The sequence below is a fragment of the Lithobates pipiens genome, unplaced genomic scaffold, assembly GCF_037356315.1.
Source record: "Lithobates pipiens isolate NorthernLeopardFrog02 unplaced genomic scaffold, aLitPip1_a1.2 Scaffold_16, whole genome shotgun sequence".
Lineage (NCBI taxonomy): Eukaryota > Metazoa > Chordata > Amphibia > Anura > Ranidae > Lithobates > Lithobates pipiens.
In genome coordinates this window covers 284,011,108-284,031,614 of record NW_027507748.1, presented here as the reverse complement: position 1 = coordinate 284,031,614, position 20,507 = coordinate 284,011,108, and the positions used below count along the sequence as shown (strand labels likewise).

Sequence of the window (20,507 nt, the reverse complement as noted above, 5' to 3'; positions counted from 1 at the left end):
ATAGCAGGTGAATCTGGCACATTAAGTGAAGATATGGATAACCTGCAAACGAATATGGCGAAACTAGCTGTCCATGGTGCTGAAACTGTGTATACAGCAGAAACACCTTCAGCACCACGGAGAGCATTTGTTGGCAGAGGGGTAAAGGGCTTAGAATGTCATTTTTTTAAGTATTAGCCTTGCACATTTGTAGGTAGAAAACTTACAACAATACTGAAGAAATGAGCAGTTATCTTGCAAACCTGACCTGCTAATGGGCCTTGAGGACAAGGTTGATGACCACTGCTTTAAAGCATGACCAAAGGTATTATTTTTTTTTTACACCTGTTAACAGATTACATCTGTTAGGCTTTTATTGCTGTGTTCCCAACCAAATCTGTCCAGTTTACCATTATCACTGAAAGTGAAAAAAAATCACAAATTTTCGATTGTCCCCAGAACAGTAATAGTGGAGAAACTTTCCAATAGGGACATTAGTTCTGGTGATTCTGGTGACAATGAAAGATTCGCTCATTGAGGAGGGGGGGGGGGGGGGCAGATGCTAATTTTCCTCACACTTTCCGTTTTGGCTATGGGTCAGAAAGTGAAGGGAAATCTCACCAAAAAGGACACTTGACTCTACCCAAATAAAAAAGTTTTGCCTTTACTTCTACAGTACTTTAAGTCTATAGACAGCAATAAGTGGTCCTCACATATTACAGATTGATTGGATAATCACCCATAGAAATATTGAAAACTATGAAGTACAGGGCCCTGGCTTAGCAATCCATTCAATTTATGACAAGTCATATGGGTTCTTGTTGGTAAATTTGGTAAATCTACTACAAGACACTGCACAATTATATGCCAATTTCTATGACCAGCTTAAAGCAGTAATAAACCCAAAAACAAACATGTATTCAATTTCAGCTCACCAATTAGATTTGGTGGCTGTGTTAGTTTTTTTTTTGTATGCTTTTGCTTTTTTCCATCTGGTGATCCAGCCTGAAAGTAAGATTAAAAATAACATACTTAAACGGACTAGGCTGTCCAGGCAAAGTAGCAGTTAGAGGGTTGGGACAAACCCTTTAACACTGACAGGGTTGATAACAATGGTCAGCTTTCATACATTTGTGTAAAACTTTTAATCGAAAAATGCTGTAACTGTTTACAAATTGTTAGCTGGAGTTCAGCTTCAATTTGTTAGTCAAATCTATCTAAATCTGCTAGTATAACATTACCCTCTACCCAGAATGGCAATGCTGCTACCCAAAGGTGTCTGCTTTACTACTTCATCCAGAATGCAGACACCCAGAGGCCTCATGAACACTGCAGCTCCACGAAATGCCTTTATCCTGGCAGGTGTTAAAAATGCTCCTAAAGCTTTGCTTTTCAAATGTGTTTAGGGGCCCTTAGATGCATTCAGGTTGGTAAAGCATCTTGGCATTTTATTTATTTAATTGGCCAAAATATTCATTGATTCTGTCCACTGAAATTAATGAACACTCAAGCTCAACTAGCGTTTAGGTGGCATTTTTTCTGCCCAGAGGCCTCTCCCCTGAATACCAAAGTGATGTTTTTTCTTCTGTCTCTAAATGCTCCTGCCTGTAAATGCCTGTGTGTGCATAGGCTAACCTGGAGGGGCATTTAGAGGCAGAAAAAAAAACATGCATATGCCCTTAAAAGTGGCGTTTTTGACACCCAGTGTGCATGAGGCCTAAGACGGAAAGTGTTTTAAGCTCCATACACACTATCAGATTTTCTGCTGAATTTTTCCTTCAGGTTTACCAAAACCATGTAGTGCAAGGGCCTGTCTGATTGAATACAAATTGAAACTCCTAAGGTTTAACCTCATATTATATGGTTTTGGTAAATCTGAATGAAAAAATCAGCAGAAAATCTGATAGTGTGTACAGTATGGGGCTTTACTGGTTTGATCACCAGGTGAAAAAAAAAAAATTAATGCAGCCACCACATCTAAGGATTATTAAGCTGCATTTTTGGTTTTGGGTTTATTTTTCTTTAATATTAGCTTTCTAATAAAAAAATGAATTACATATAACAAGAATGCAGTTATGCTTAAGGTCACATAATATTTGAGAATAACTAACATTTTTAGAATGTCCTTGTTTTTCTACGAGTTCTTTGTACAATACCATATACTGTATAACCTTACCATTAAACTAGACTCTAAACTCAAAAAATGGACTCTGTTTATGTGTATCAGTCATAGGCAATGTTGTAGCGGGTCTATCATTATTTAAACATGAGAAATAAATGTAAAAAATATAACACTTATGATAAAATCCAGCCCTTCTTATTAAGACACTTTAAAAAAAAAGGAAAATCTTTTTAAGTAGGATGAATAAGGCTCTAATGACAATATACATATATTCTATAGAATAAATTCAGCATGGGTTACACTTGTATTTGTAACTTAGTAATGTGTGGCCATATAATACAAAAAAAAAAATGGTTTCTTTTGAGCTAATGATCGGACAAGTTGCTGTGCATATGGAGTTGCCTGGTGTGTATAATAAAACACAAGGCAGTGTTTAATGCTGTAGCAACCCAACAGGTCTGTTAAGCCTATTACACATTTCTGCAGCTACATCAAAGTCACCGTTTATTTTAGAGAGATTCATAGCTTTTACAAATAATCCACTATTTTACTCCCAGCATCTGATAAAAAGAGACTTGCAGCATGCCTCAGCGTGTAATGTAGCCCCAGCAAGCTTCGGTTATTGTATTAGGATTGACATTTTAATAAAGTTCTATTACTACAATAATAATAAAAATACCAAACAAAAATATGAAAAGAGCTAATTCACTGAATGAAATGGAATTATATAAATGAAACATTTTGTAGCAAGTCAATTCTGGATGTATTAAAACGCACAGCAGTATGTGGTCAGATGAAATGAAAAGGAGGATGAATGACAGAAAAAGTGTAGTATGACTCTTCAAAGGAGAAAATATTGTAGTAACAAAAAGGTTTCTTTCTGAGAAAGAGAATAAGATTTCTATAAACCAATTTATTCTCTGCTGAAGTAAATATATATCCACATCACAGCTACCTCAGTCTGGTAAACCTCAAAGAAGAAAACCTTGTTCAAAGGGCATCCTACTATAATAGAATATATCATGAATAATTTATTTCCCATATTACATTTTATGCAACAGTTTACACTGAACAAAGAATGATTAAAGCGGTATTAAAGATGTGGTGGCTGGGTTCGTTTTATTTTCTTAAGCTTTTTCCCTCTGTTTTTGCCTGGTGGTCTGGCCAATAACCCACTTCCTGTATTAGTGTGCCTACACTATGGAGGAAGGAGCACAGGAGCACCTTTGGACAGACAGGAAGAAGAGCAGTGCCATCTAAGACCCCTTTCACACTGAGGGATTTTTCAGGCACTACAGTGCTAAAAATAGCACCTGTAAAGCGCCTGAAAAAAGCCTCAGAAGCACGAATGCTTTCACACTGGAGTGGTGCGCTGGCAGGGTGTCACAAAAAGTCCTGCCAGCAGCTTCTTTGCAGCGGTGGAGGAGTGGTGAAATCACCGCTCCTCCACCGCTCCTCCCCATTGAAAACAATGGGGCAGCGCTGCTATATTAAGGGAATTTAACCCCTTTTCGGGCGCTAGCGGGGGTTAAAACCCCCTGGCTAGCGGCTGAATAGTGCTGCTAAAATGCTGGTAAAGCGGCGCTAAAAATAGCTTTATGCTGACGCCCGGGGCAGCTCAGTGTGAAAGGGGTTTAGGTGTAGAGGTTTGGTAAAAAATTTATTTAGAAGGTCAAACACTCACATGGGGAAAAACTTGTTCATTGCATGTAAAAGAATCGTGTCACCAGGGTAGCAGTCCCGCTGTGTGGAGTCTCCATCCAGGTTGAGGCACTACAGTCGTGCTGGTGGATTCCAGAGCCCCAGTGCTCACCCAGTCTCGGTATGAACGCTCAAGTGATAGTTCCGGTAGTGTGGGAGCGAAATGGCCTGGCACATATTTCGGAGCATGCCTTCTCTTTCATCAGGCCGTCCTGAGTTTTTTTTTTAGAATAAAGGTTTTACATAAATAAAATCTGATCATTGTAAGCACCCCTTTCAGTGGTACATGGTTTGTCTCTACCCTCTAACCACCATATCTGCAAGACAGTTTGGTCTGTTGAAATGAACAGATTTACTGGCAGGATCACCAGGTGAAAATAACGAAGAAAAAAGTATAAAAAAGAACACAATTGCAGCCATCATTTATACAATTTGGTAAGCTGAAATTTAATAAATGTTTTCTTTTGGGTTTAATACCACTTTAATTTCAGTCTCTACTACTGAAAGAGCTTAAAGTCCAGTGTCCCAACCTAATTCATAAGCCACATGCAAGTTACCCTACCATCCTGGCAAATTTGAGAAAATCCAAGCAAACATCTTTTGATACAAAGGAAGGAATCTAGCAATAGTAGTAAATTAACACTTAATGCCCTGTACACACAGTCAGACTTTACGACGGAAAATGTGCGATAGGATCTTGTTGTCGGAAAATCCGATCGTGTGTGGGCTCCATTGGACTTTTTCTGTCAGAATTAAAATTTTCTGACAACAAAATTTGATTTTTCAATTCCAACGGAAAAAGTCCCACGCATGCTCAGAGTAAATTATGAGATTTAAGAGTGTATAGTGGAAACCTGTGGTAATCAGTCCTTTCAAATTTTCTAATTCTAAACCCTCCTCTGTAGGGGTGGACACTGCAGACTGCTCACTATAATTAGACATGAGGTGCACCAAGATGGCACAGCTTCAGACAGCTTCAGACAGCTTCCTATGACCAAAACACGTAAGGAGGAGCTTGGTACACACTCATGTCACTTCCGGTTGCAAAGTTTTTGTGAAACGCACGCCAGTCCAGAACTCATGGTTTGCAACCAGGATATGCCAGCTATTATAGTTGACTGTGTCAAGTTTTGCTCTTAAACACTTTTTAAAGTAGTTTTAATAAACAAACCATTTGGATTTACACTGTGAGTGCTCATCTCTTTCGTCCATGAGGATATCCTACAGTGAACCGCCGAGGTGATTATTGAAAACCCAATCATTTGAGGTGGAGAGCCCCTGAATGGGCTGAGGCGTCCAGACACCCCAGTGTTTACTGAGCCAAGGAGGAGGTAACCATTCCGGGAACTGCTTAGACATTCACTACATGTGCTTTACCCCTGCAGGAGTGCAAAGATCTGGTGAGTGTCACTTGATCTACTGCACAACTGTGGCCAACCCTAGTCAGGAGTCATCTTGGCAAAGCACAAAAGTCACTTTCAATTTTGTTATTCATCGCAACACTTATGATTGAACTTTTTAATCTGAATATAATTGCAAATGTTCCGCATTCTGTTTTTTCATTGAACATTTTCACTGGACCTTCATTATTTTTATTTATTTTTTTTTATAATTGTTTTATTCTTATATTCTTTCACATATAAGTAATCCCTATTCATGTGTGCTATAAGGTTACCACATATGACTAGGAATGAAACATTTTTGATGAAATCAGATAGTATATGCTGACCGGATAAGATCATTACCAGAATTTTTTACATTTATTTGCATATCTATTTTGAGATTAGAAATTAATCACATTGGTACAACATTACATAACAAAGGAGCATCAATTAACACATGTCAAATAAGTTACAGAGAACACTTTTATAACACTCACCCTCCATCTGGGAAACGTGAGCTAATTGGAGGATCACCCTTCAGGTGACGGAAATTCGTATGACGCTTTTGTTGAACTCACCCGGGAAGAATAACTCATTGTGGAGGATCACTCTTTGGGTGACAGGCAGCGCCACCAACCCTATATCTATAACATTCTTTTCTATAAGGGTTCTCCAATTGGGGACACCTCAAGGGAGGCAGCAGCCCAGCTTATACCCAAACACAGAATATAACAAATTATACATCTTTAACAGCATTCATAGACTATGCATACAGTGGGTCTCTGTTGGATTGCTAAGTGTGCTATGTGACTAAGCCAGGGGTAGGGAACCTTGGCAGGATTGCCTAGAAAGATTTTGGACAATGTGGAAAATAAAATAAACTAGATGACCAGTGGAAACTATGATTCAACCTTTCAGTACAGCCATGTAGCAAATGGCACTATATTTCCTTTTCTTGACACTGATGAATGTTATGGTTGTGCAAATTATTGTCTTTTGGCTCTACCAGCTCTCAATTTGTGGACAGGAGATTTCAATTTTTTTATTTTATTTTATGTTATGTAACGTTATCTATTTACAGTCTTATGAGTCACACTCAACAGGAGTGAGAAAATAGGCAGTGATGATATCGCATCTCGAGGAGAATTCAAAACTATGTTTAATTCAACAGAGGAAGAACTGCATTAAATGTTACAGTATGAAATATAGCCTAGGAATATACACAGTATTGGTATTGCACAGGACAACCATTTACTGCTAACTGTATTAAGGTTGCAGTACATAAGGAAATGAGAATTGATATGATTAGGTTACCTTGAGTTGGCATCTCAGTGCAGGAAATAGATGATGACCCTGGATGATACCTGAACAACGATGGCTCCATCCTTTTGCAGAGAAAGCAGATGAGTGCAAGTGAGTGCATGCAAGTACTAAACATGAAACAATATATCCACAAACTAGCATTTTTGGGAAATGCTAGCAATGGCAGCCTCCACATTGCAGGTTCATTGTTTGTCTGATCATATTCAAAGGGCTCATTTTACACTTGCATAGTTATATAGTCAGTAAGCCTGAAAAAAGACAATAGTCCATCCAGTTCAACTTCTGTAGGTGCATGTGTATCAGTGTCTATAATGATTTCCCATATCCCTGTATGTTGTGTCCAACACTTCAGCCCCAGAAGAATTTACCCCTATCCTAACCAAAGCACTTTTTGCGCTTCGGCACTGCGTTGCTTTAACTGACAATTGCGCGGCTGTGCGACGTGGCTCCCAAACAAAGTTGACGTCCTTTTTTCCCCACAAATAGAGCTTTCTTTTGGTGGTATTTGTTCACCCCTGTGGTTTTCTTTTTTTTTGCACTATAAACAAAAAAAGAGCTACAATTTTGAAAAAAAGAACATTATTTTTCACTTTTTGCTATAATAAATATCTCCCAAAAATATATAAAAAAAATATTTTTTTCCTCAAAAATATTTTTTTTTCCTCAAAACAAAATTGTCCCTCTTTTTTTGTTCATAGCACAAAAAATAAAAAACACAGGGGTGATCAAATACCACCAAAAGAAAGCTCTATTTGTGGGGAAAAAAGGACATTAACTTTGTTTGGGAGCCACGTCGCACGACCACGCAATTGTCAATTAAATCGGCGCAGTGCCGTATCGCAAAAAGTGCTCTGGTCAGGAAGGGGGTAAATTCTTCCAGGGCTGAAGTGGTTAAAAAAACTGCTATACTTAACTTTCTAGGGCATCATATAACGGAGTGCATAGGCTGTCACGCTTCATTATCATGTGTGATGGTGAGTTTCTGTATTTGATGGGGTCCATGACAAATATCTATAGTGTTCTTCATGTACATGATGTTATTAGGGAAAGCTTTTCTAAAGCACATCTAAACCTGAAAAATAAAACAAATTAATAAATTGCAGCTTTCAAATGCTTAGATATAGTAGATGTATTACTTTCACTTTTTGCAGGCTATTTCCATTTTATTTTTACTTGGTAATCCTGTAAATTACAAAATTCCTGTAGCTGGATGGCAAGGTTCACATTTCCACTATTTCTATAGATGGAGCCATGGTCGCCACCCAAGCTGGACTTCCAACTTGTTTTTCTTGAACTCCATTACATGGTGGACTGATAGGATTGGTAGTTTACACACAAAGGATAAAGATGTTAATGCATTGTTCTTGTCACTTCCCATGAGCTGAAAAGAAAGTATTCCTGGCAAGATCAACAAGTTTTCTGTACTTGTTAAAAATGTTCCTAGCCTGGAAAAATAAGAAACCGAATGCAGTCAACACATCTAAGGACTTGCAAATTGCAACACATTGCTTTTTTTTCTTCTTGGATTTAGTTGTCCATTAATTCTCTCCACTATAGAAATATTTTTTTTTTCCTTTTTGACATGAAGATGAGTTTATGAAACTACCTTGCTTCTGCAGTTCCAATCATTTAGTATAACGTTGAAGAATAAAATCACTTTTTTACTGTAATATGACCACTGGGAACTATAGGTAATGACCGCTATACAGACTAACCTCTAATACAGATAAAGGCTGTGAGCAGCACATCTCAGCTCCTGCGGTGCTGGTTTCACAGATTTTTACATTCAAATTAGCTTTCTGAAATGATGTAGCAAAGTGAAAAAAAAAACTATAATAAAGACATTACCTAGCTACAAAGCTAAATCTGCTTCATGAAATATTAGACCCTTACCTGCTAGCAGAATCTGCCCACTGTGGAATGATAGTTCGGTTACACTGCATAAATGAGGACACAGAATAAAGAGACTTCAAAATGATCTGCAACTTCATTCAGTTATAACTCATTTATGTAAGAAGTTATGATCAAAGCGGCTTCTGTTGATCAACTCTGTAGCTCAGTCGAGGTAAAAGACAACACAGGGAAAATGCAGATACTTGTGATAAGATTAGAAGGGAGCACTCCGCTCATACTTTTAATGTCATTAAAGGAAATCATCAACATATTTATTCTGTTTAATATAAAAGTTTATATAAGACCATGCATTTACATGAGTATCCAATGAATGATTTTACCTCCTTGCAATTTAAAATTATGCAGATATTCGCATACATTCAACTCTTGTCAGCAAGTGTTGTCATATTAAAATGAAACTCCTTTTATTAGATTCTTCAAACACTCAAATTGAAAAAAAAAAAAAAAAATATACAAGCATTCAGCCCAAACTGATATTTTAGGTTTTAGAAGATGCTGGCGAAATAAACCACAGTTTTTGTATCTCTCAGGGACTGTATTGTTGAGAGACCTGTGCTTGAGTTGCTGTGTCTGCATACTTGCTATGGTCATTATGAAGGGTTTCACTCTCCCAGACAGACAGACAGAAACAGAAATTAGAACTTTGGCAAAAGTTCTCAGTGTTTGAGTATCCAACACGTATAAGAAATAAGGACCTGTTCAGGCAAAGATGCACCTAGAAAAAACATTTTTTTTTTGGCTGATTAAGGCTGGATTCACACCTAAGCAGTTTTAGTGCTTTTTGCATTTTGCAGATTTGCACTACAGTCCATTTAACATGGTTTCCTATGGAACACGTTCTGTAGTGCAAATCTGCAAAATGCAAAAAGCACCAAAACTGCGTAGGTGTGAATCCAGCCTAACTCCAAGCCTTTGTACACACAGTCGGACATTCCGATGGACAATGTCCGATAGGACCGTGTTGTCGGATAATCCGACAGTGTGTGGGTTCCATCGGAGTATCCGATGGACCAAGTTTTCCTGCTGGGCTATAAAATTTTCCGAGAACATGATCCGAGCGGACTTTATCCGATCATGTGTAGAGAATTCTGATCGGACAAAGTGCCACGCATGCTCAGATCAAATTCCTAGACCAAAGCTATTGGCTACTAGCCTGAACATAGTCCTGTCCTAACGAAATAGCGTCATCACGTTAAGTACGATCTGATTTTCTGACAACTTTGTCTGACTGTGTGTATGCAACAGTTTCGGACAAAATCCGACGGATTCGGTTGTCGGAATGTCCGACCGTGTGTACAGGGGCTTATAGGTTTTCAAATTGAAAGCTACAGTTTTTCATATCAAAAATGGGCCACCCAAAAAAGAGACAAGTACATTAATGTATATGTGTAATATATATTTACATATGTAAAAGATTTTTTTTCACAGAAATTAAGACATTTCATATAGCCACTATCTGTTTAGGTAGACCTGCATCACTGTGCAAAAGTTGTAAGTAGGGCAAATGGTCCACAAAAATATCTTTCTTCAATTTTGTGTCTTCTGGCGTGGAAAATATGTCAAATGTTGCATTATGGCAAAGGTGAGCCTAGTGACAAGCCAAAAGGTGATAATACTTCAACATTATAGTGGAACACAGAAAAACCTGATAAAAAAAATAAAAAATCTTTAGCAAGGAACATACATTCCCTAATAATAACTAGGCTGCCAAAATTAGGGTGTGCTGTACATTGCCTGAAGTTTACCAATTTTTACTTTAACTGAAGCCCAGAGCCCCTGAGCAGCACTAAATTGTTAGGCTGTAAGAAGATCGGTTGGCAGCTTTTTACTGATATCCTGGCTCCGTTAAAGAGATTTGACCTTATTTCTTGTCTTGCTGACAATGTTTTACCAAACAGGAACTGAGAGAAACTGTCTAACAATAATACAGAAATATAAAGTGTTTCCTTAGTAGAGTAGGAGAAGGTTAAAATCCCTTGTAAAATGTAATTTTTATGTGTGTTCTGTTTGGTGAAACCATTGTCACTTGACAGGAAGGGAAGGTAAGTCTCTCTAATTGAGCCCTGAAAAAGCAGTAAAAATCCAATATACATACTAATCCTTCCACACTCTATCTCACTGAAAAAGGTTTTTGGCCTGGTTTTTTATAATTACTGCATTGCTTTATGACATTAAGGTCTTTGAAAAGTAAACTTTTAACTTTAAGCTGCTTCAACAATCTCGTTGTGATGATGAAAAGAGCAATAGACTAAAATACTTACATTTCCAGAGAAGAAAACTGCTCCAGACACCCTGTTATGGTTTTCAATATCAAGCTGCGCTAAAGTTCTATATAAAGTGACTCAGTGCAGATAAAGTTGATTAATTATCATATTGCATCATATTAAGAATAGTCCATGATGTTAAAGATGATTTTCAGATGTGAAACTGACACATGATGCACCCAAGAATCCTGGTGAGAAGAGATATAACCTCCACCTCTACACACACTGCCGCTTACCAACTACAAATGATCTATTACAGGATATCACACGTGCTTTTGACTTAATACCCAGCCCAGGCCTTTTAAGCTGTAAAGCGATAATCACAGCGGCTTCCTAGGTATTATCATTTGGTAATTGGAAATGAGGAGTCTGTAGCTGCTCAACCACTGGACTTCAATACATTAAGGTTATCATCAGTCTCTCTAAATCCCCCTCCTGCTCCTGGCACTGTTGGCTCTAGTGAGGGTCTCCACTGTTGTGTTGTAGTCTAGGCCTCAGTCCAATCCTGTGGCAGTCACTGACCAAAAAACTTTTAGATGGGCACCTGTGTGACTTTATGGAACGATTTCCTCAGCTCGGCTACTGATTTGCTGTCCCTGGTGTGTGATGGGGGGAGGGTCCGGCGTTCTGTCAGAACACTGAGGAGCAGGGAACGTCTGGAGGGGCATCTGCTATGGTTGTCACATGATCAAAAGCATGGTGAAATGCTGCCTGCTGAAGAGACTTACCTGCCAATGTAAGTTTTAACTTGGACCCTGTCTTTGAACAGTGATCATATGTCCAAATGCCTAGCTTCCTAGAGGGATCCTAAAAAAGCATTTTCTTAAGGAAAGGTTAATTTATACATTCTTTGATTAACCTCAACAGGGCTGAAGTGGCGGCTGCTCATTAGGGACGCAGAGGCATCACCCCCCTAATCCATGCGCCTGGTCCCTAATATCTATCCGGGGCACTAGGCGCATGGATTTTAATGGGATTTTTTTTAAGCACATGATTAGAGCCTGAGGCTCTATTTGGCTTCAAAAAAGGGTGTGCTTGGGGCGCAGAGCACTGTGCCTTAAGCCCACCCAGTTGTGGGACAATAGCGAATTGATATTCTCTATTGCCTTCCTGCTTCCCCTCCCGGCCAATCAGGAAGCGGGTCCTGAGACCCGATTGGCCAGGGAATCTTAGGACTCAGGACTCTTTTCTGTTCATCCGGGAGGAGAATCAATGGCCCAGTCAGCAACAGCCTCTTCCTGGAGCCCTACTCCAAGTTCAGCTCGCCGTTGACAGTCTCCTCCCCGCAAGGTAAGGCCATGGATCATGCCAGGGGGGTGCAAATCGATCGCTGCATTCCTGATAGATTGATCGGTCATAGTAGTAGTGTTTCTATTATATATTTTATTCATAATTTATTTCTATAGCACCTGGGGAGTGCTTTATCTGCTGTTGGGGCAGAGGGTGACGCAGCTATCTTGTGCATACTCAGTAGAACATCATATTATTGCCAATTTTGCACAGGAGTCAATTGACTTACCAGCATGTCTTTGGAGTATGGAAGGAAACCAGTGAACCCAGAGAAAACCCAAGCAAGCACAAGGAGAACATTCAAACTCCATGTAGACAGTGCTCTAACTAGAATTCAAACTGAGGACCCCAATGCAATTTAAGCATAGGTTCCCTTTAACAATAGACAAGCATAATTTGACTTGTTAGGCATCCATTACACCTATTTCTGTCAGAGACATAAATTATGTTCACTGGCCCTGTCACAAAATACTATGGCAATTACATTCAAAAACTAGGTATTTTTAGTGTTTAAGGGCCATAATTTGCCCCCTACTCCCATTTTCCCCCCACCCCAGCTTCACTGCACTGCTGGCACATCTTGAATGGTTTAACAGCAGGTAAAAAGCTTGAATTTGTAGGCAAGGGAGCAAGTACCCCTACTGATGGTACCACTGATACATACTGCAGCCCTTGGTCTTATTATTTATAACTGTAACTATGTAGAGAAAAAAGAAAATTTAGATAGATAGCTATATAGATAGATAGATCTCTGCTGTCAGACTTGTGTGTTCCAAACAATATTTTTGAGTTGGCATCTTTGCCATTCCATGCCACTGTGTTTCCACTCACTCCAGATTCCTTGCCCTGGGGCATTGTAGGCAGATGGTCTCTCTCTTACTCTGTTCAAACCAACCTTGAGCTGCAAATGAAAAGGAGGCTCATACAGAGCAATAAATTAGGTCAGTCGGCTTTGCTTCCCTGGAGAACCGATAAAAAATATATTAATAGCAAAGCACAGGGCAAAATGCAAATGTACTGTTTAGAGTTTTATACAGAGAACATTACAGACATAAGAGGCCCAGGAGTATAACTGTTTTTTCCTAAGGCACAGGGAGATGAAAGAACTCGAGGTCATTTAGACCTTACACTGGGAATTATCCACTTCAAAGGCATTGACCTTGCTAATTTTAGCCACTCCCTAAACATATTTAGTATGCTTATACTGAGGGCTATTTAAGTAGGAGGTTATGAATCTTAAAGTGTTTCAAAAGCAGTTTTTAACACAGAGACCTGATAAATAGGCCAGTGCTTCAGTGTTTGTGCAAATTAACATTTCATTTCAAGAGGAGGAGGAGGACTAACAAACGCTTATATCTGCATGAATGTATAAAATGTAAGAATTTATATTACTCCCAGTCTATCAGATCAGATCCATCATGTTTTTTTTTTTTTTCTATTTTCTATTTCCTTTTACAAAAGCTCAGTCTCTGTCACATAACAATACCATTGGAATACAGATTTGTATACTCATATATACAGGTATCTATTTATCCCTATGAACAGAAAAAGGAAAAGCAAAAAAAAAAATGCACACCCAGTTTCAAAATAAGTATTAAAAAAAAAAAATAATTTAGTCAATATATAATTATAAGAGGTAAAAAAGCAAAACATGTATTCTATCCCTTTCCTGTGCTATGTGCCTGTTGCAGCAGAATGCAAACTCTTCACATATGTATTGTAGACCTTCAGCTTAATCAGTCTACTATTAAAAAGGAATTCCACTTCTCCCCTCCTAATTTTTTAAACCCCTTTTACCTTTTAGGCTAGGTAAAAATATCCTCAAAGGCCCATGATATCCAGTGTTGGTCTGCTGTGACTTGCTGCTTTGTTATACAAACCAGGTGTCGTGCTGCCATCTTTGTTTCTATTGTGATGTCTTCCGAGTCCTCTGTCTCTTCCCGATTCGGTCAGCCAGCCCTCTGATGAAGCAAGACTAGGTCCTCAGGCCACTGTACCTAATGCTTCCTGGGATGCACAGAATGTATATCCTAGCAGGCTTTGGGAGATGGCATTCTTGCCTTGGTGAGAATGGAGGCAGAGGGTGGGCTGTATGCAGAGGAAAAAGCAAAGAGGTAAAAAAAAAGGGATGGAAAGGAGAATTTGCTACTGGAGTGAAGGTCCACTTTAATGTGTCTTAAACTTTCTGCAATGGAAAGGCTATAACAACACCTAATTATTATGTTAAAAGAGGAACTGAATCTTGAAAGCCGTGCTGAAAAAGAAAATACAGGAAGATGACAAAGGACTAGTCACCAGTATTGCCTGTGGTCTCCCTGCACCTGATTTTATACCCCATAACCATGTCTTGTTCTACTCTGTGTCTCCATGAGGAGGTGGCCTTCTCAGTATAGTTAGGGCTTTATGCTACATGTCAGAGCTTCAAAAGCAAGGACTAGCTGTCTGAGAGGCACCAGTATACAGTATATATTTATGTTTTTTCTCTTTTTTTTTCCATTTACTTTGTTGTTTACAGTGTACAGGGAAGTTGCTAATACTACTTATTTTGTGCATAAAAATGGGGAAAATTACACTACAGTGGCTAACAACTAGGAATGAAGGAATCTGCACAATGTGCTTCATTGTCGAGTCTAGTTTGTTCAAGGGAGCAAAGAACCACTTATTGGTTCTAGCCCAGCTTACAGGGAGCACAGCAGCCCCCCCCCCCCAAATCAGAGGTGCAAACTCCAACAGGGATCCCATTTTTAAGACCAGTGGGGCTTATAGGACAAGCCTCCCATCCCCATGTAATTTCAACATCACAAAAAGGATGTTGAATTGTATCATTGTTTCTGCATTCTTGTAATGGCTGCAGCATTGAGGTTGTCAAGGCAATGAGCTCTGCTTGCTCATGTAATGATGTGCGGCTTCAACATGTTCACTAGTAATGGTTCTTGCAGCCAACATGAGTATAAAAGGTCAGAGATAGCAGGACAAACTGGAAGTGTCTACATCTGTGGGACTTTTACTTCTATTTTAGTAGGTTTTATCCTATTATATCCATCTCAATATTGGTCCCAGCGACAATTTTGTGGCTGCCCTTTATAAATTTTACCAGTGTATATATATATATATATATATTGTGGCAGAGCGTTGTCCTGCCAGGGTCTAGAAGGAGAATGTGACCCAGAATTCTCAAGCAGACGGGTTGAGGGGCTCCAGGGAGCATGTAACATGAAGAGGAAACTGGCCTTTCAGTTTCCTCAGCGTTTTGTAAAGTCCACTTTGGGTCCTGGAGCTCAGGGATTTCTGAGAGATCCGGGTGGGATGAAATCCCTAGTCCTAGGTCCTGATTTTGAGAACAGCCAGCATACTGATTGGTCAGTTGTGTGCTGGGCTTTTAGTAGTGACCTGACCATGGTAGATAGGAAGTCTGAGTACCAGGAGTCGGGAGGGCTCCATGGGGGAGCCAGTGCAGCAAGAGGTTGCTAGCTGTGTGCACCAAGGTGGTATGTAAAACAGACTGTAGGAGACAGACAAGGGCCTGGAGTGTAAGGCCAGAGCAGCAGTGCTGCAAGTGAGAGCCTACTAGGCTGAATGTAGTTTTGTTGATGAAAAGGAATGCTGAAACCCCTGCAAGGGAAACCTATCTTTGTTTGCCCATTTTTATTAAAAGAAAGTCCAACAAACACAGCCCTTAAAAAGAACCAGCGAGTGGCGGTGTCCTTCAAGCTCTACATTTGATGCTAATCCTTTGCAATGTATATCTATATCTAGATAGATAGATATACTATGGATTCTAGATTTCAAAATGAACTGTGAAAAAAACCCAGAGTCCATAGTCTAGGTAGACTCCCTCTGAGAGCAGTAAAACCAGGCTGGAAGAGATTACCAAAGTTTTTCTACATTCTGAATGCCGCATGTGCAGTTTTGGAAAGGAAGGACATGCCTACAATGCTGTATAAGGACTGAACACATGGATGATGTTCCTCCATTTATGAGAAACTCTTTGTCCAATGGTTGTTACAATTTAAGTGAGGCATGGCCATTTATCCTACCTTTTCCACCTGAGTGGTGGGATCATTTTGGTTAATTGCAACTCACATTGTGAAGTACTTCAGAAATATATTCAGTCCCCCAGTTGCTGGGGTATGTAACTGAAATATATGTCATTTGATCCTACATGCTGACTTTGTTAATAAACTTATGAGAAACAATCATAAATAGAGCTGATACAAAGTCCCTCTTGATTTTATCACCCAAAGGGTAAGAGCAGTGGGCAGGCTTAATTTGCTTTTGCAATATGATTTTATTTAATGTGTGTGTGTTACTATGTGTTTTCTCATATTTTACAATGCAGCACGATTTGTAAACGTTGTTACCTTGGTAATACTGGACTCTTCCCAAAGATAGTATTTACATTTGTTTACACTTTTTTAAGAATGCTTTATGGAGTGGAATCTAAGCCAGGTTTTTATTTTCTAGATTGGGTATATTAGCTTATTCAGGTACATGAGCACATGTTGCAGAGAGTCTACCTCAGATGCACTGGTATGCTTTTTAACAATACACTGCATACTTAGATGTGAAACAGCCTCATAAGAAAGAATGGGATTTCAACGCATTTGTATGCAGTAAAGTAAAGGCCATTTCCTGCGCCATCAAAAACAGACACATAAAATTTAGCTAAAGTTTTTACTTTTGTATTAAGACAGTCACCCATATACACAGAACACAAAATTGAATTTTTTTCAATGGCTGTGCTACAGTTTCTTTTTCAGACAGTCAGTCACCCAGGTCTGCAAGCAATCATTCTTCTAGGGTGAAAAGAAATATCTTTAGGAGCTTTAGTTAATGCCTTAATTCTCTACATAATCAGAAACAGTTAATCATCTACTAGTTATGACAAGTGCTGTAAAAAAAAAAAAGGATGTCTATATCGTTTCTTAGATGACAAGCTTAGATGACAATAAAGCCTGAAGAAATTAGGCATTACACCTTTGGATTTGTAACCAGCAGATAGTGAGTGGTAAACACCAGCGTTTATTTCGATTTTTAGGGGGAAAAAATGTTGTGTTTTGCAAAGGCCGCCGCATGCTTTGCTGACAGCAATTTACATACTGCTGATGCTGATGCTGCTTATTTTAAAATTTTAATTTTAAAGAGTTTGCTCCAATAACGCTAGCAAGACACTTTTCACCATCAGTATTTATATCTGCGCTAATATAAAGATGCATGTTCGGGTCAGGCAGGGGTGCCAAATGTGTGAGAACTAAACAAGCAGTATCTGTGCTCTTCAAAAAATGAACATTGTAAAAGTTCTAAGCGGGAAAACCTACAAATAACAAAGGATTTTCAAGTTGCAATCTAGACCCTGAGGGCAAGTTAGGCTGAATGTTTTTTCATAGTAGATTTTAAGAAGTTCTTTTGTTTGTATGGATTCCTATTATCTTCTAATGCTGCTGGATTACTTTGCTATTATTTAGTTAGAATGAGAGCTGATCCTATTTTATACCAGTATGTGTTCTGATGATCCGACATAGTACTGTTCTTTTGTTGAATGCTCCTGAACATTCTCTTCTTATTGGTATATGTATTAACATTACATTATGAATCCTGTATATAATTCATATCTTAGAGATTATGGTTCAACACACATTTTGTCTGAATGTCTTTGTATCTTGCACTTTGCTTCAATAGCTTAGGTTCTGCACCAAGAAAAACTTACCATACAGATTAACTGAGCAGCTTTTGTCTCACCCACCAACACGTTGCTAGTCATAAAACCATCATAATTTATTACACAGTTTGTAAAAATCCCTAAAAAAAAAGTACTGTTATTTTCTTCTTATATAGGCTTCCTCAGCCACTGTAATTTTTTTGTACTTTAAACTTGTATACATAGACCAGCCAAAATCTTTTTTATTCAGTAGTCATAAAATATTTTTAGGAAGTGCCAAGTGTTTAGATACTTATCCCGCCACTTATTTTACTCCCTTACCATAATAAAATCATTTTTACTGCTTCACTTAGGTGGTGCAGTTGAAAAAGATGTATGGTTTCCAAACATGTAGTTTAACATAGCAAAGTGAAGAAAACTAAAATGAGCCCACTTTGGAAGCAGATTTCCTAAACCTACAATTGTAAACAATAGAAATGTTCAGTTGGCCATGCATAATAATAGCTTTTATTAATTTAGACTAAAATATCATGCCTGCTCATCCACATAATAGCCCACCCTCAGAACCCTTTAGTCTCATCAACTACACACATTAGAATTAAACAGGCCACTTGGATGAGTGCTGAAACATTTTCAACACTACAAATCAAGTCCAGTTGAATATACCAACTACTAGTATCTTTTAATAAACGCAGTTGATTGTGAGTTCTGGTACTCACATAGGAGATTTAGTTTACTTAGCAGAATAAGATTAAATTAAACTTTTTTTTTTGTTGTACATAGAATGTGGAAGTGTCAAGTTTTAATTGCTGTCTATGCCCGTACTAGGGAAATTAACCCTCAGTATTTGTTCTGGTGACCATTATCTCCAGTACAGAAAATGATGGGAAATCAACATTTTTGAGTTTATCCAGGAACAGGGAGTAAGTGGACATCATGCAATTCAGACACCAATTCTGATGACAACTAAGAGGAAACTTTCTCTTGATTTGGAGAGATCTCCTCTTACCTTCTGTTGGTTCTCTGCGATGGTAAACCCAAAACCAGTCCCTGCTCTATTCAAAACAAAAAATGTTGGTTTTACTTATACGTCAACTTTTTCTTAACAGTTTCTTCCTTTGAAAGATTATAAAAACCACATTTGTGCAAAAAAGCAGATCTAAACATGCTCTCTTGTAACTGTGGCTGGCATGGCCAATTAAAGTTAAAGTTTGCATATTCTCTGTTATTTACAGTAGAAAACTGTGTACATGTTCTTCACGTCAAGGTGCCGTGCACAAACCTTCCTGTATACCACCTGGTTGGTTTATGCATATGTACATGCTGAAAGAGCAATTATTAAGAAACATACTGTATTCTTATAAGTATATGTTCTTTATATATGTACTGTAATTATTGCATTCATCATATATTGGTTGTGCATGCCTTTATGTGGACCAAGCTCCCCAGAAACAGTGACAGTGACAAGGATTAGGCAAACTGTTAAACTGATATCAGTATGAGTGAAGGGTCTCACCTTTTATTTTTTAGGATTGAATTCCTCTTTTAAAATATAAAACAAATACAGAAGGAATGCATGTGCTGAATACATTTGTTACATGCATTAATTGCATATAGCTATCAGCGTACAACACTTTTAACAATAGGGGTTCATTAAACACGTTGCTTCATGAATTACCAGGGTTTTACCTTTGCCACAACATTTTGCATATATATATATATATATATATATATATATATATATATATATATATATATATATATATATATATATATATCCTACTAATATTTAAAAAGTTAATCACTGTTGACTTCCAGAATAGAAAGGTTTAACAGTTCATAAATTTCAAACTAAGCCCAATTTAACCTTTCTGACATCGATTTTGCCTGCTTCTTAGAAGGATTAGCATGCATAATATTATTCTGTTAGAGGCATTGTCTTTTTTAATTAAAGCTTTTGAACACACAGAAAAGATTGAGAGAGGCTTATATATGAATCATCACAATCCCATCAAGTTTAGGATGGTTTCAGATTTACATTTCTGTTTTAAGATTTCACGAGTTCATTCAGGGGCTGTGTCACTGTGTTAAGGGACAGAGTGTAACAGCCCAGTAACAGTTCTCTGTATTACTCAAAACTGGTAAAGATGCATTAGCAATGATATTTAAAGAGTAAGTCTCTTGTGGGTGTATCTACCACTGTTTCTTAGCCTACAATGCAGTTTTTAGGATAGGTGCACAATAAACCCCCTCCTCTCTTGGTCATGCTTCTGTAAACAATTGGGGCTGACACGTGAGAAAAAGACTGAGATTAAAGTCTATCTAAATACAAAAACAAAAATGTAACATACAATATTGTATTTTACCTTACCTTTCCTTCCTAGGCCGGTGCGATGGTGTGTGTGCGTTTAGGGCAGCCCATTTATTTCCATGGGTTTCCCTATGCATGTTAATTCCGCAAAAAACATGCATGACCCTTTTTTTTAATTGAGTCAGATCAAAATGCATGGCACATGTGGTAAAGTATGTAGCACGTTAGCAAGGGGCATTGGGGCTTCATTGCGTGCCTGCAAAAGGAACGTGTATTTTTTATGTGTTTCAGTAAAAGGTTAAATTAGGCTTAGTGTGTGTGCCCCTACAATGTACAAATGTAAATAAAGCTTTAACCACTTCAGCCCCACAAGGTTTTACCCCCTTCATGACCAGGCCATTTTTGTGATACGGCACTGCATTACTTTAACTGACAATTGTGCAGGTGTGTGACGATGTAAGCAAATAAAATTGATATCCTTTTTTTCCCCACAAATAGAGCTTTCTTTTGGTGGTATTTGATCACCTGAATGAATGAATGAATGACTTGTATAGCGCTGCAA

General features: G+C 38.3%; 1 protein-coding gene across 3 annotated transcripts in view; it reads left to right on the top strand.

Moving 5' to 3' along the window:
- KCND3 (potassium voltage-gated channel subfamily D member 3) overlaps positions 1 to 20,507 on the top strand; it is a 688,984-nt gene that overhangs the window by 533,747 nt on the left and 134,730 nt on the right. The window lies entirely within an intron of this gene.